General features: G+C 47.1%; 1 pseudogene; it reads left to right on the top strand.

Moving 5' to 3' along the window:
- LOC118381138 (CCR4-NOT transcription complex subunit 2-like) overlaps positions 1–13,339 on the top strand; it is a 33,698-nt pseudogene extending 20,359 nt beyond the window's left edge.
- The last annotated feature ends 761 nt before the right edge of the window (positions 13,340–14,100 follow it).

Below are 14,100 nucleotides of genomic sequence, written 5' to 3'. Positions count from 1 at the left end.
GAGGTTTGTTTCTCTGACTAGATGGAGGTTTGTTTCTCTCTAACTGACTAGATGGAGGTTTGTTTCTCTGACTAGATGGAGGTTTGTTTCTCTGACTAGATGGAGGTTTGTTTCTCTCTAACTGACTAGATGGAGGTTTGTTTCTCTGACTAGATGGAGGTTTGTTTCTCTCTAACTGACTAGATGGAGGTTTGTTTCTCTGACTGACTAGATGGAGGTTTGTTTCTCTCTAACTGACTAGATGGAGGTTTGTTTCTCTGACTAGATGGAGGTTTGTGTCTCTGACTAGATGGAGGTTTGTTTCTCTCTAACTGACTAGATGGAGGTTTGTTTCTCTGAACTGACTAGATGGAGGTTTGTTTCTCTGACTGACTAGATGGAGGTTTGTTTCTCTCTGACTAGATGGAGGTTTGTTTCTCTCTAACTGACTAGATGGAGGTTTGTTTCTCTGACTAGATGGAGGTTTGTTTCTCTGACTAGATGGAGGTTTGTTTCTCTGACTAGATGGAGGTTTGTTTCTCTCTAACTGACTAGATGGAGGTTTGTTTCTCTGACTAGATGGAGGTTTGTTTCTCTCTAACTGACTAGATGGAGGTTTGTTTCTCTGAACTGACTAGATGGAGGTTTGTTTCTCTCTAACTGACTAGATGGAGGTTTGTTTCTCTGACTAGATGGAGGTTTGTGTCTCTGACTAGATGGAGGTTTGTTTCTCTCTAACTGACTAGATGGAGGTTTGTTTCTCTGACTGACTAGATGGAGGTTTGTTTCTCTGACTGACTAGATGGAGGTTTGTTTCTCTCTGACTAGATGGAGGTTTGTTTCTCTCGAACTGACTAGATGGAGGTTTGTTTCTCTCTAACTGACTAGATGGAGGTTTGTTTCTCTCTAACTGACTAGATGGAGGTTTGTTTCTCTCTAACTGACTAGATGGAGGTTTGTTTCTCTGACTAGATGGAGGTTTGTTTCTCTCTAACTGACTAGATGGAGGTTTGTTTCTCTGACTGACTAGATGGAGGTTTGTTTCTCTCAACTGACTAGATGGAGGTTTGTTTCTCTGACTAGATGGAGGTTTGTTTCTCTGACTAGATGGAGGTTTGTTTCTCTGACTAGATGGAGGTTTGTTTCTCTCTAACTGACTAGATGGAGGTTTGTTTCTCTCACTGACTAGATGGAGGTTTGTTTCTCTCTAACTGACTAGATGGAGGTTTGTTTCTCTCTAACTGACTAGATGGAGGTTTGTTTCTCTCTAACTGACTAGATGGAGGTTTGTTTCTCTAACTGACTAGATGGAGGTTTGTTTCTCTCTAACTGACTAGATGGAGGTTTGTTTCTCTGACTAGATGGAGGTTTGTTTCTCTGACTAGATGGAGGTTTGTTTCTCTCTAACTGACTAGATGGAGGGTTGTTTCTGTAACTGACTAGATGGAGGTTTGTTTCTCTGACTAGATGGAGGTTTGTGTCTCTGACTAGATGGAGGTTTGTTTCTCTCTAACTGACTAGATGGAGGTTTGTTTCTCTCTAACTGACTAGATGGAGGTTTGTTTCTCTGACTAGATGGAGGTTTGTTTCTCTAACTGACTAGATGGAGGTTTGTTTCTCTCTAACTGACTAGATGGAGGTTTGTTTCTCTGTAACTGACTAGATGGAGGTTTGTTTCTCTAACTGACTAGATGGAGGTTTGTTTCTCTAACTGACTAGATGGAGGTTTGTTTCTCTCTAACTGACTAGATGGAGGTTTGTTTCTCTCTAACTGACTAGATGGAGGTTTGTTTCTCTCTAACTGACTAGATGGAGGTTTGTTTCTCTGACTGACTAGATGGAGGTTTGTTTCTCTCGAACTGACTAGATGGAGGTTTGTTTCTCTGACTAGATGGAGGTTTGTTTCTCTGACTAGATGGAGGTTTGTGTCTCTCTAACTGACTAGATGGAGGTTTGTTTCTCTGACTGACTAGATGGAGGTTTGTTTCTCTCTAACTGACTAGATGGAGGTTTGTTTCTCTGACTAGATGGAGGTTTGTGTCTCTGACTAGATGGAGGTTTGTTTCTCTCTAACTGACTAGATGGAGGTTTGTTTCTCTCTAACTGACTAGATGGAGGTTTGTTTCTCTGACTAGATGGAGGTTTGTGTCTCTGACTAGATGGAGGTTTGTTTCTCTGTAACTGACTAGATGGAGGTTTGTTTCTCTCTAACTGACTAGATGGAGGTTTGTTTCTCTGACTGACTAGATGGAGGTTTGTTTCTCTGACTAGATGGAGGTTTGTTTCTCTAACTGACTAGATGGAGGTTTGTTTCTCTCCAACTGACTAGATGGAGGTTTGTGTCTCTCTAACTGACTAGATGGAGGTTTGTGTCTCTCTAACTGACTAGATGGAGGTTTGTTTCTCTCTAACTGACTAGATGGAGGTTTGTTTCTCTCTAACTGACTAGATGGAGGTTTGTTTCTCTGACTAGATGGAGGTTTGTTTCTCTAACTGACTAGATGGAGGTTTGTTTCTCTCTAACTGACTAGATGGAGGTTTGTGTCTCTGTAACTGACTAGAGGTTTGCAATGAGGCTCTGGAATAGCTTGTTTTATCTGCTGAAATGCTTTTTAAATGCATTGGGAGGTGACTTGTCCTGACTCTCTTCCTGCTATAGATGGAAGGGACTTGACTAACTGTTATCTGGTCCTGTCTCTCTTCCTGCTGTAGATAGAAGGGACTTGACTAACTGTTCTCTTGTCCTGTCTCTCTTCCTGCTGTAGACTGAGGGGACTTGACTAACTGTTCTCTGGTCCTGTCTCTCTTCCTGCTGTAGACGGAAGTGAAAACGTGACAGGTCTGGACCTGTCAGACTTCCCAGCGTTAGCAGACCGGAGTCGGAGGGAAGGCGGTGGGAACCCTACTCCTCTCCTCAACCCACTGGCTGGGAGGGCTCCTTATGGTGAGACCCCTAACTCCCCTTTCCTCAACCCACTGGTTCTCTATTGTGAGACCCCCTACCTCCTCTCCTCAACCCACTGGTTCTCTATGGTGAGACCCCCTACCTCCTCTCCTCAACCCACTGGTTCTCTATGGTGAGACCCCCTACCTCCTCTCCTCAACCCACTGGTTCTCTATGGTGAGACCCCCAACCTCCTGTCCTCAACCCACTGGTTCTCTATGGTGAGACCCCGTACCTCCTCTCCTCAACCCACTGGCTGGGAGGGCTCCTATGGTGAGACCCCCTAACCCCTGGCTTCCTCAACCCACTGGTTCTCTATGGTGAGACCCCCTACCTCCTCTCCTCAACCCACTGGCTGGGAGGGCTCCCCACTGGTTCTGGTGAGACCCCCTACCTCCTCTCCTCAACCCACTGGTTCTCTATGGTGAGACCCCCTACCTCCTCTCCTCAAACCACTGGTTCTCTATGGTGAGACCCCTACCTCCTCTCCTCAACCCACTGGTTCTCTATGGTGAGACCCCTACCTCCTCTCCTCAAACCACTGGTTCTCTATGGTGAGACCCCCTACCTCCTCTCCTCAAACCACTGGCTCTCTATGGTTAGACCCCCTACCTCCTCTCCTCAACCCACTGGCTGGGAGGGCTCTCTATGGTGAGACCTCCTCTCCTCAACCCACTGGTTCTCTATGGTGAGACCCCCTACCTCCTCTCCTCAACCCACTGGTTCTCTATGGTGAGACCCCTACCTCCTCTCCTCAACCCACTGGTTCTCTATGGTGAGACCCCCTACCTCCTCTCCTCAACCCACTGGTTCTCTATGGTGAGACCTCCTACCTCCTCTCCTCAACCCACTGGTTCTCTATGGTGAGACCCCCTAACCTCCTCTCCTCAACCCACTGGCTGGGAGGGCTCTCTATGGTTAGACCCCTACCTCCTCTCCTCAACCCACTGGTTCTCTATGGTGAGACCCCCTACCTCCTCTCCTCAACCCACTGGCTGGGAGGGCTCTCTATGGTGAGACCCCCTAACCTGGTTCCTCTCCTCAACCCACTGGTTCTCTATGGTGAGACCCCCTACCTCCTCTCCTCAACCCACTGGCTGGGAGGGCTCTCTATGGTGAGACCCCCTACCTCCTCTCCTCAACCCACTGGTTCTCTATGGTGAGACCCCTACCTCCTCTCCTCAACCCACTGGTTCTCTATGGTGAGACCCCCTACCTCCTCTCCTCAACCCACTGGCTGGGAGGGCTCTCTATGGTTAGACCCCCTACCTCCTCTCCTCAACCCACTGGTTCTCTATGGTGAGACCCCCTACCTCCTCTCCTCAACCCACTGGTTCTCTATGGTGAGACCTCCTACCTCCTCTCCTCAACCCACTGGTTCTCTATGGTGAGACCCCCTACCTCCTCTCCTCAACCCACTGGTTCTCTATGGTGAGACCCCCAACCTCCTCTCCTCAACCCACTGGCTGGGAGGGCTCTCTATGGTTAGACCCCCTACCTCCTCTCCTCAACCCACTGGTTCTCTATGGTGAGACCCCCTACCTCCTCTCCTCAACCCACTGGCTGGGAGGGCTCTCTCATGGTTAGACCCCTACCTCCTCTCCTCAACCCACTGGTTCTCTATGGTGAGACCCCCTACCTCCTCTCCTCAACCCACTGGCTGGGAGGGCTCTCTATGGTTAGACCCCTACCTCCTCTCCTCAACCCACTGGTTCTCTATGGTGAGACCCCCAACCTCCTCTCCTCAACCCACTGGTTCTCTATGGTGAGACCCCTACCTCCTCTCCTCAACCCACTGGTTCTCTATGGTGAGACCCCCTACCTCCTCTCCTCAACCCACTGGTTCTCTGGTTCTCTATGGTGAGACCCCTACCTCCTTTCTCCTCAACCCACTGGTTCTCTATGGTGAGACCCCCTACCTCCTCTCCTCAACCCACTGGCTGGGAGGGCTCTCTATGGTTAGACCCCCTACCTCCTCTCCTCAACCCACTGGTTCTCTATGGTGAGACCCCCTACCTCCTCTCCTCAACCCACTGGTTCTCTATGGTGAGACCTCCTCTCCTCAACCCACTGGTTCTCTATGGTGAGACCCCCTACCTCCTCTCCTCAACCCACTGGTTCTCTATGGTGAGACCCCTACCTCCTCTCCTCAACCCACTGGTTCTCTATGGTGAGACCTCCTAACCTCCTCTCCTCAACCCACTGGTTCTCTATGGTGAGACCCCCTACCTCCTCTCCTCAACCCACTGGCTGGGAGGGCTCTCTATGATGAGAGTGTGTCCCAGTCTGCGAGAAAATAAAACATGTTTACCTTTGCCTCTGGGTTGCTGGGATGCGATGATATTGATGGTTGTCTTCTGGAGAGATAAGATCTTCTCTGTCCCTGTATTTACCTGAGCTACAGCCTGTCCATCCTGTCCTCCTGTACTGCAGTTGGAATGGTCACCAAACCCTCAAACGAACAGTCCCAAGACTTCTCCATCCATAACGAGGACTTCCCTGCACTGCCTGGTCCCAACTACAAGGACCCCACGTCGAACAACGACGACAGCAAAACGGTGAGTCTTTCATCTCTAGGAGGAACTTAGGCGTTTGATATAAGGTCCGTTTGGTGGTGTTCCTGCTGAGTGGAGTTGATCATCGTCTGTGTGACTAATGTTGCTCAGCTCTGAAGCTTCGTCGATGGGTAGAGTGACCTGGAACTAAACTAGGGCAAACTAACTTATTATTGATTCATGTTGCAGGTACATGTCTTCTAGTAGCAGGGGGTATGAGAGCTGCTGGGGAAATCAACACGGTCACTGTCTGAAACAGCATCTCTAATGTATTGAGAGGGAGACGGATGAGGACTTGTGAGCTGCTGTTTACTATGGACGTGTCTTTTGAAATCCATTGTAGTAGGGCTGTTTAACCTCTCTGGGATATGTGGGACGCTAGCGTCCCAAAAGCCAGGGAAATGCAGAGCGCGAAATTCAAATAAATTACTATAAAAAAAATCAAACTTTCATTAAATCACACATGCAATATAGCAAATTAAAGCTACACTTGTTGTGAATCCGGCCAACATGTTAGATTTCAAAAGGCTTTTAGGCGAAAGTAAACGATGCTATTATCTGAGGATAGCATCATAGTAATGGAAGAGAGAAAGCATATTTCAACCCTGCAGGCGCGACACAAAACGCAGATATAAACATATAAATCATGCCTTACCTTTGACTAGCTTCTTCTGTTGGCACTCCAATATGTCCCATAAACATCACACATGGTCCTTTTGTTCGATGAATTCTGTCGATATATATCCAAAATGTCAATTTTTATTTGGCGCGTTTGATCCAGAAAAACACTGGTTCCAACTTGCTCAACGTCACAACAAAATATCTCAAAAGTTACCTGTAAACTTTGCCAAAACATTTCAAACTACTTTTGTAATACAACTTTAGGTATTTTTTAACATAATCGATAAAACTGAAGCTAGCTTTCTGGTCACGCGCCTCTAACAGTACACTTCAAGTGACCCTTGTTCAAGATGGCCGTACTTCTTCATTACACAAAGGAATAACCTCAACCAATTTCTAAAGACTGTTGACATCCAGTGGAAGCGATAGGAACTGCAAGAAGGTTCCTTAGAAATCTGGATTCTCAATGAAAACCCATTGACAAGAGAGTGACCTCAACAACAAAAAATCTGAATGGTTTGTCCTCGGGGTTTCGCCTGCTAAATAAGTTCTGTTATACTCACAGACATGATTCAAAGTGAGTGTTTTCTATCCAGATCTACTAATAATATGCATATTTTATTTTCTGGGGGATGAGTAGCATGCAGTTGAATTTGGGCATGCATTTCATCCGGACGTGCAAATACTGCCCCGTCACCCAGGAGTTAACGAAGCCAGTGTTAGTTTCCTGTTTTCTGTTCTGAAGTGTAGTTCTATTTATCCCACAGGAAGTAGTTCAATTTAGTGAAGACCGTTTCAGTGACGTTATTAGACTGTATCTTTAGTGTTCAGAGGAGAACCAACCACACAGGGAAAGATACTGGGACTCGAACAGGATTCTTCCTCCCTGTGTAGAATGTATTCTTTCACTATGCCTCTTCATCCCTCCCCGCTACTCTGCTTCTCTTCCTGTCTCTCTCCAGAATCTACTCTGCTTCTCTTCCTGTCTCTCCAGAATCTACTCTGCTTCTCTTCCTGTCTCTCTCTCAGAATCTACTCTGCTTCTCTTCCTGTCTCTCTCCAGAATCTACTCTGCTTCTCTTCCTGTCTCTCTCTCCAGAATCTACTCTGCTTCTCTTCCTGTCTCTCTCTCAGAATCTACTACTCTGCTTCTCTTCCTGTCTCTCTCCAGAATCTACTCTGCTTCTCTTCCTGTCTCTCTCCAGAATCTACTCTGCTTCTCTTCCTGTCTCTCTCCAGAATCTACTCTGCTTCTCTTCCTGTCTCTCTCCAGAATCTACTCTGCTTCTCTTCCTGTCTCTCTCCAGAATCTACTCTGCTTCTCTTCCTGTCTCTCTCTCCAGAATCTACTCTGCTTCTCTTCCTGTCTCTCTCTCCAGAATCTACTCTGCTTCTCTTCCTGTCTCTCTCTCCAGAATCTCTACTTCTCTTCCTGTCTCTCTCTCCAGAATCTACTCTTCTTCTGTCTCTCTCCAGAATCTACTCTGCTTCTCTTCCTGTCTCTCTCTCTCCAGAATCTACTCTGCTTCTCTTCCTGTCTCTCTCTCCAGAATCTACTCTGCTTCTCTTCCTGTCTCTCTCTCCAGAATCTACTCTGCTTCTCTTCCTGTCTCTCTCTCTCAGAATCTACTCTCTTCTCTCCTGTCTCTCTCCAGAATCTAAACCTGCTTCTCTTCCTGTCTCTCTCCAGAATCTACTCTGCTTCTCTTCCTGTCTCTCTCCAGAATCTACTCTGCTTCTCTTCCTGTCTCTCTCTCCAGAATCTACTCTGCTTCTCTTCCTGAATCTCTCTGCTTCTCTTCCTGTCTCTCTCTCTCAGAATCTACTCTGCTTCTCTTCCTGTCTCTCTCCAGAATCTACTCTGCTTCTCTTCCTGTCTCTTCCTGTTCTCTTCCTGTCTCTCTCTCCAGAATCTACTCTGCTTCTCTTCCTGTCTCTCTCTCCAGAATCTACTCTGCTTCTCTTCCTGTCCCTCTCTCCAGAATCTAAACCCTGCTTCTCTTCCTGTCTCTCTCCAGAATCTACTCTGCTTCTCTTCCTGTCTCTCTCTCAGAATCTAAGCCCTGCTTCTCTTCCTTCTCTCTCTCCAGAATCTAAACCCTCTCTGTTCTCTCTTCCTGTTCTTCCTGTCTCTCCCAGAATCTACCCTGCTTCTCTTCCTGTCTCTCTCCAGAATCTACTCTGCTTCTCTTCCTGTCTCTCTCCAGAATCTACTCTGCTTCTCTTCCTGTCTCTCTCCAGAATCTAAACCCTGCTTCTCTTCCTGTCTCTCTCCAGAATCTACTCTGCTTCTCTTCCTGTCCCTCTCCAGAATCTAAACTGCTTCTCTCTGTCTTCTCTTGCTTCCTTCCTGTCTCTCTCAGAATCTAAACCCTGCTTCTCTTCCTGTCTCTCTCTCCAGAATCTAAACCCTGCTTCTCTTCCTGTCTCTCTCCAGAATCTAAACCCTGCTTCTCTTCCTGTCTGTCTAACCTCTTCTCTTCAGAATCTAAACTAAACCTGCTTCTCTTCCTGTCTCTCTCCAGAATCTAAACCCTGCTTCTCTTCCTGTCTCTCTCTCCAGAATCTAAACCCTGCTTCTCTTCCTGTCTGAATCTTCTGCTTCTCTTCCTGTCTCTCTCCAGAATCTAAACCTGTCTCTTCCTGTCTCTCTCCAGAATCTAAACCCTGCTTCTCTTCCTCTCCAGAATCTAAACCCTCTTCTCTCCAGAATCTAAACCCTGCTTCTCTTCCTGTCTCTCTCCAGAATCTAAACAGAATCTAAACCCTGCTTCTCTTCCTGTCCTCTCTGCTCCAGAATCTAAACCCTGCTTCTCTTCCTGTCTCTCTCCAGAATCTAAACCCTGCTTCTCTTCCTGTCTCTCTCTCCAGAATCTAAACCCTGCTTCTCTTCCTGTCTCTCTCTCCAGAATCTAAACCTGCTCTCTTCCTGTCTCTCTCTCCAGAATCTAAACCCTGCTTCTCTTCCTGTCTCTCTCTCCAGAATCTAAACCCTGCTTCTCTTCCTGTCTCTCTCTCTACCTGCTTCTCTTCCTGTCTCTCTCCAGAATCTAAACCCTGCTTCTCTTCCTGTCTCTCTCTCCAGAATCTAAACCCTGCTTCTCTTCCTGTCTCTCTCCAGAATCTACAGAATCTCTTCCTGTTCCCTGCTTCTCTTCCTGTCTCTCTCCAGAATCTAAACCCTGCTTCTCTTCCTGTCTCTCTCTCCAGAATCTAAACCCTGCTTCTCTTCCTGTTTCTCTCCAGAATCTAAACCCTGCTTCTCTTCCTGTTCCTCTCTCCAGAATCTAAACCCTCCTGCTTCTCTTCCTGTCTCTTGTCTCTCTCCAGAATCTAAACCCTGCTTCTCTTCCTGTCTCTCTCCAGAATCTAAACCCTGCTTCTCTTCCTGTCTCTCTCTCCAGAATCTAAACCCTGCTTCTCTTCCTGTTCTCTCTCTCCAGAATCTACTCTGCTTCTCTTCCTGTTCCTCTCTCCAGAATCTAAACTTTCTCTTCCTGTTCCTCTCTCCAGAATCTACCCTGCTTCTCTTCCTGTCCTCTCTCCAGAATCTAAACCCTTCCTGTCTTCTCTTCCTGTTCTCTCTCTCAGAATCTAAACTCTGCTTCTCTTCCTGTCTCTTCTCTCTCAGAATCTAAACCCTGCTTCTCTTCCTGTCTCTGAATCTCTCTCTTCTCTTCCTGTTTCTCTCCAGAATCTAAACCCTGCTTCTCTTCCTGTCTCTCTCCAGAATCTAAACCATGCTTCTCTTCCTGTCTCTCTCCAGAATCTAAACCCTGCTTCTCTTCCTGTTCCTCTCTCCAGAATCTACTAGGTTCTAACCTGCTCCTCTTCCTGTCTCTCTCCAGAATCTAAACCTGCTTCTCTTCCTGTCTCTCTCCAGAATCTAAACCTGCTTCTCTTCCTGTCTCTCTCTCAGAATCTACTCTGCTTCTCTTCCTGTTCTCTCAGAATCTAAACCCTGCTTCTCTTCCTGTCTCTCTCTCCAGAATCTAAACCCTGCTTCTCTTCCTGTCTCTCTCAGAATCTAAACCCTGCTTCTCTTCCTTCCTGTTCTTCCTGTCTCTCTCAGAATCTAAACCCTGCTTCTCTTCCTGTTCCTCTCTCCAGAATCTAAACCCTGCTTCTCTTCCTGTTCCTCTCCAGAATCTAAACCCTGCTTCTCTTCCTGTCTCTCTCTCCAGAATCTAAACCCTGCTTCTCTTCCTGTCTCTCTCCAGAATCTAAACCCTGCTTCTCTTCCTGTCTCTCTCCAGAATCTAAACCCTGCTTCTCTTCCTGTCTCTCTCCAGAATCTAAACCCTGCTTCTTCCTGTCCTCTCTCCAGAATCTACCTGCTTCTCTTCCTGTCTCTCTCTCCAGAATCTAAACCCTGCTTCTCTTCCTGTTCCTCTCTCCAGAATCTAAACCCTGCTTCTCTTCCTGTTCTCTTCCCCTGCTCTCTTCCTGTCTCTCCAGAATCTAAACCCTGCTTCTCTTCCTGTCTCTCTCTCCAGAATCTAAACCCTCTGCTTCTCTTCCTGTCTCTTCCTCTCTCAGAATCTAAACCCTGCTTCTCTTCCTGTCTCTCTCCAGAATTCCCTGCTTCTCTTCCTGTCTCTCCAGAATCTCCCTGCTTCTCTCTGTCTTCTAAACCCTGCTTCTCTTCCTGTTCTCTCTCAGAATCTAAACCCTGCTTCTCTTCCTGTTCCTCTCTCAGAATCTAAACCCTGCTTCTCTTCCTGAATCTAAACCCTGCTTCTCCAGAATCTACTCTGTCTTCTCCAGAATTCCTGTTCTCTTCCTGTTCTCCTCCAGAATCTACTCTGCTTCTCTTCCTGTCTCTCTCTCCAGAATCTAAACCCTGCTTCTCTTCCTGTTCCTCTCTCCAGAATCTACTCTGCTTCTCTTCCTGTTCCTCTCTCCAGAATCTAAACCTGCTTCTCTCTAAACCCTGTCTCTCCTGTCTCCAGAATCTACCTCTGCTTCTCTTCCTGTCTCTCTCTCCAGAATCTACTCTGCTTCCAGGTTCTAAACCCTGTCTCTTCCTGTCTCTCTCCAGAATCTAAACCCTGCTTCTCTTCCTGTCTCTCTCCAGAATCTACTCTGCTTCTCTTCCTGTCTCTCTCCAGAATCTAAACCTGCTTCTCTTCCTGTCTCTCTCCAGAATCTAAACCCTGCTTCTCTTCCTGTCTCTTCCTCTCCAGAATCTAAACTCTGCTTCTCTTCCTGTCCTCTCTCCAGAATCTAGAATCTAAACCTGCTTTCTGTCTTCTGTCTAAACCCTCTTCTCCAGAATCTACTCTGCTTCTCTTCCTGTTCCTCTCTCCAGAATCTAAACCCTGCTTCCTCTTCCTGTCTCTCTCTCAGAATCTAAACCCTGCTTCTCTTCCTGTCTCTCTCCAGAAAACCTGCTCTCTTCCTGTCTCTCTCTTCCTGCTCCTCTTCCTGTCTCTCTCCAGAATCTAAACCCTGCTTCTCTTCCTGTCTTCTCTTCCTGTCTCTCTGTTTCTCTCCAGAATCTAAACCCTGCTCCTCTTCCTGTCTCTCTCTTCCTGTCTCTTCCTGTCTCTCTCCAGAATCTAAACCCTGCTTCTCTTCCTGTCTCTCTCCAGAATCTAAACTCTGCTTCTCTTCCTGTTCCTCTCTCCAGGTCTCCCTGCTCCTCTTCCTGTCTCTCTCCAGAATCTAAACCCTGCTTCTCTTCCTGTCTCTCTCCAGAATCTAAACCCTGCTTCTCTTCCTGTCTCTCTCTCCAGAATCTAAACCTGCTTCTCTTCCTGTTCCTCTCTCCAGAATCTAAACCCTGCTTCTCTTCCTGTCTCTCTCTTCCTGTTCTCTTCTCTCTCAGAATCTAAACCCTGCTTCTCTTCCTGTCTCTCTCCAGAATCTAAACCCTGCTTCTCTTCCTGTTCTCTCTCAGAATCTAAACCCTGCTTCTCTTCAGAATCTAAACCCTGCTTCTCTTCCTGTCTCCTCCAGAATCTAAACCCTGCTTCTCTTCCTGTCTCTCTCCAGAATCTAAACCCTGCTTCTCTTCCTGTCTCTCTCTCCAGAATCTAAACCCTGCTTCTCTTCCTGTCTCTCTCCAGAATCTAAACCCTGCTTCTCTTCCTGTCTCTCTCCAGAATCTACCCTGCTTCTCTTCCTGTCTCTCTCTCCAGAATCTACTCTGCTTCTCTTCCTGTTCCTCTCTCCAGAATCTAAACCCTGCTTCTCTTCCTGTTCCTCTCTCCAGAATCTACTCTGCTTCTCTTCCTGTTCTCTCTCCAGGTTCTAAACCCTGCTTCTCTTCCTGTCTCTCAGAATCTAAACCCTGCTTCTCTTCCTGTCTCTCTCCAGAATCTACCCTGCTTCTCTTCCTGTCTCTCTCAGAATCTAAACCCTGCTCCTCTTCCTGTCTTCTCTTCCTGTCTCTTCTGTCTCTCAGAATCTAAACCCTGCTTCTCTTCCTGTCTCTCTCCAGAATCTACTCTGCTTCTCTTCCTGTTTCTCTCCAGAATCTAAACCCTGCTTCTCTTCCTGTCTCTCTCCAGAATCTAAACCCTGCTTCTCTTCCTGTCTCTCTCCAGAATCTAAACCCTGCTTCTCTTCCTGTCTCTCTCTTCTACTCTGCTTCTCTTCCTGTTTCTCTCAGAATCTAAACCCTGCTTCTCTTCCTGTCTCTCTCCAGAATCTACTCTGCTCCTCTTCCTGTTTCTCTCCAGAATCTAAACCCTGCTTCTCTTCCTGTCTCTCTCCAGAATCTAAACCCTGCTCTCTTCCTGTCTCTCTCCAGAATCTAAACTCTGCTCCTCTTCCTGTCTCTCTCCAGAATCTAAACCCTGCTCTCTTCCTGTCTCTCTCCAGAATCTAAACCATGCTCCTCTTCCTGTCTCTCTCCAGAATCTAAACCCTGCTCCTCTTCCTGTCTCTCCAGAATCTAAACTCTTCAGGTAAGACTTCCAGCAGCACAGACGGGCCCAAGTTCCCCGGGGACAAGAGCTCAACATCCCAGAACAACAACCAGTTGAAGAAAGGCATACAGGTGTTACCGGACGGTGAGGCTCAATTCCTCTCACTCTGTCCTTCACTCTGTCCTTCACTCTGTCCTTCACTCTGTCCTTCCTCTGTCCTTCCTCACTCTGTCCTTCACTCTGTCCTTCACTCTGTCCTTCACTCTGTCCTTCACTCTGTCCTTCACTCTGTCCTTCACTCTGTCCTTCACTCTGTCCTTCACTCCATCCAAACTTTCACCTGTCACAGGACAGGACCTGACTAGGAAGACCTGGTATAGGTGATGACTAGGAAGACCTGGTATAGGTGATGACTAGGAAGACCTGGTATAGGTGATGACTATGAAGACCTGGTATAGGTGATGACTAGGAAGACCTGGTATAGGTGATGACTATGAAGACCTGGTATAGGTGATGACTAGGAAGACCTGGTATAGGTGATGACTAGGAAGACCTGGTATAGGTGATGACTAGGAAGACCTGGTATAGGTGATGACTAGGAAGACCTGGTGATGACTAGGAAGACCTGGTGATGACTAGGAAGACCTGGTGATGACTAGGAAGACCTGGTGATGACTAGGAAGACCTGGTGATGACTAGGAAGACCTGGTGATGACTAGGAAGACCTGGTGATGACTATGAAGACCTGGTGATGACTATGAAGACCTGGTATAGGTGATGACTATGAAGACCTGGTACTAGGACCTGGTGATGACTATGAAGACCTGGTATAGGTGATGACTATGAAGACCTGGTGTTGACTATGAAGACCTGGTATTGGTGATGACTATGAAGACCTGGTGTTGGTGATGACTAGGAAGACCTGGTGATGACTATGAAGACCTGGTGATGACTAAGAAGACCTGGTATAGGTGATGACTATGAAGACCTGGTATAGGTGATGACTATGAAGACCTGGTATAGGTGATGACTAGGAAGACCTGGTGATGACTAGGAAGACCTGGTGATGACTAGGAAGACCTGGTGATGACTAGGAAGACCTGGTATAGGTGATGACTAGGAAGAC

The sequence above is a fragment of the Oncorhynchus keta genome, unplaced genomic scaffold (genome assembly GCF_023373465.1).
Source record: "Oncorhynchus keta strain PuntledgeMale-10-30-2019 unplaced genomic scaffold, Oket_V2 Un_contig_15883_pilon_pilon, whole genome shotgun sequence".
NCBI lineage: Eukaryota > Metazoa > Chordata > Actinopteri > Salmoniformes > Salmonidae > Oncorhynchus > Oncorhynchus keta.
The sequence above is the reverse complement of the archived record's forward strand: the minus strand, read 5'-3'. Positions and strand labels throughout refer to the sequence as shown.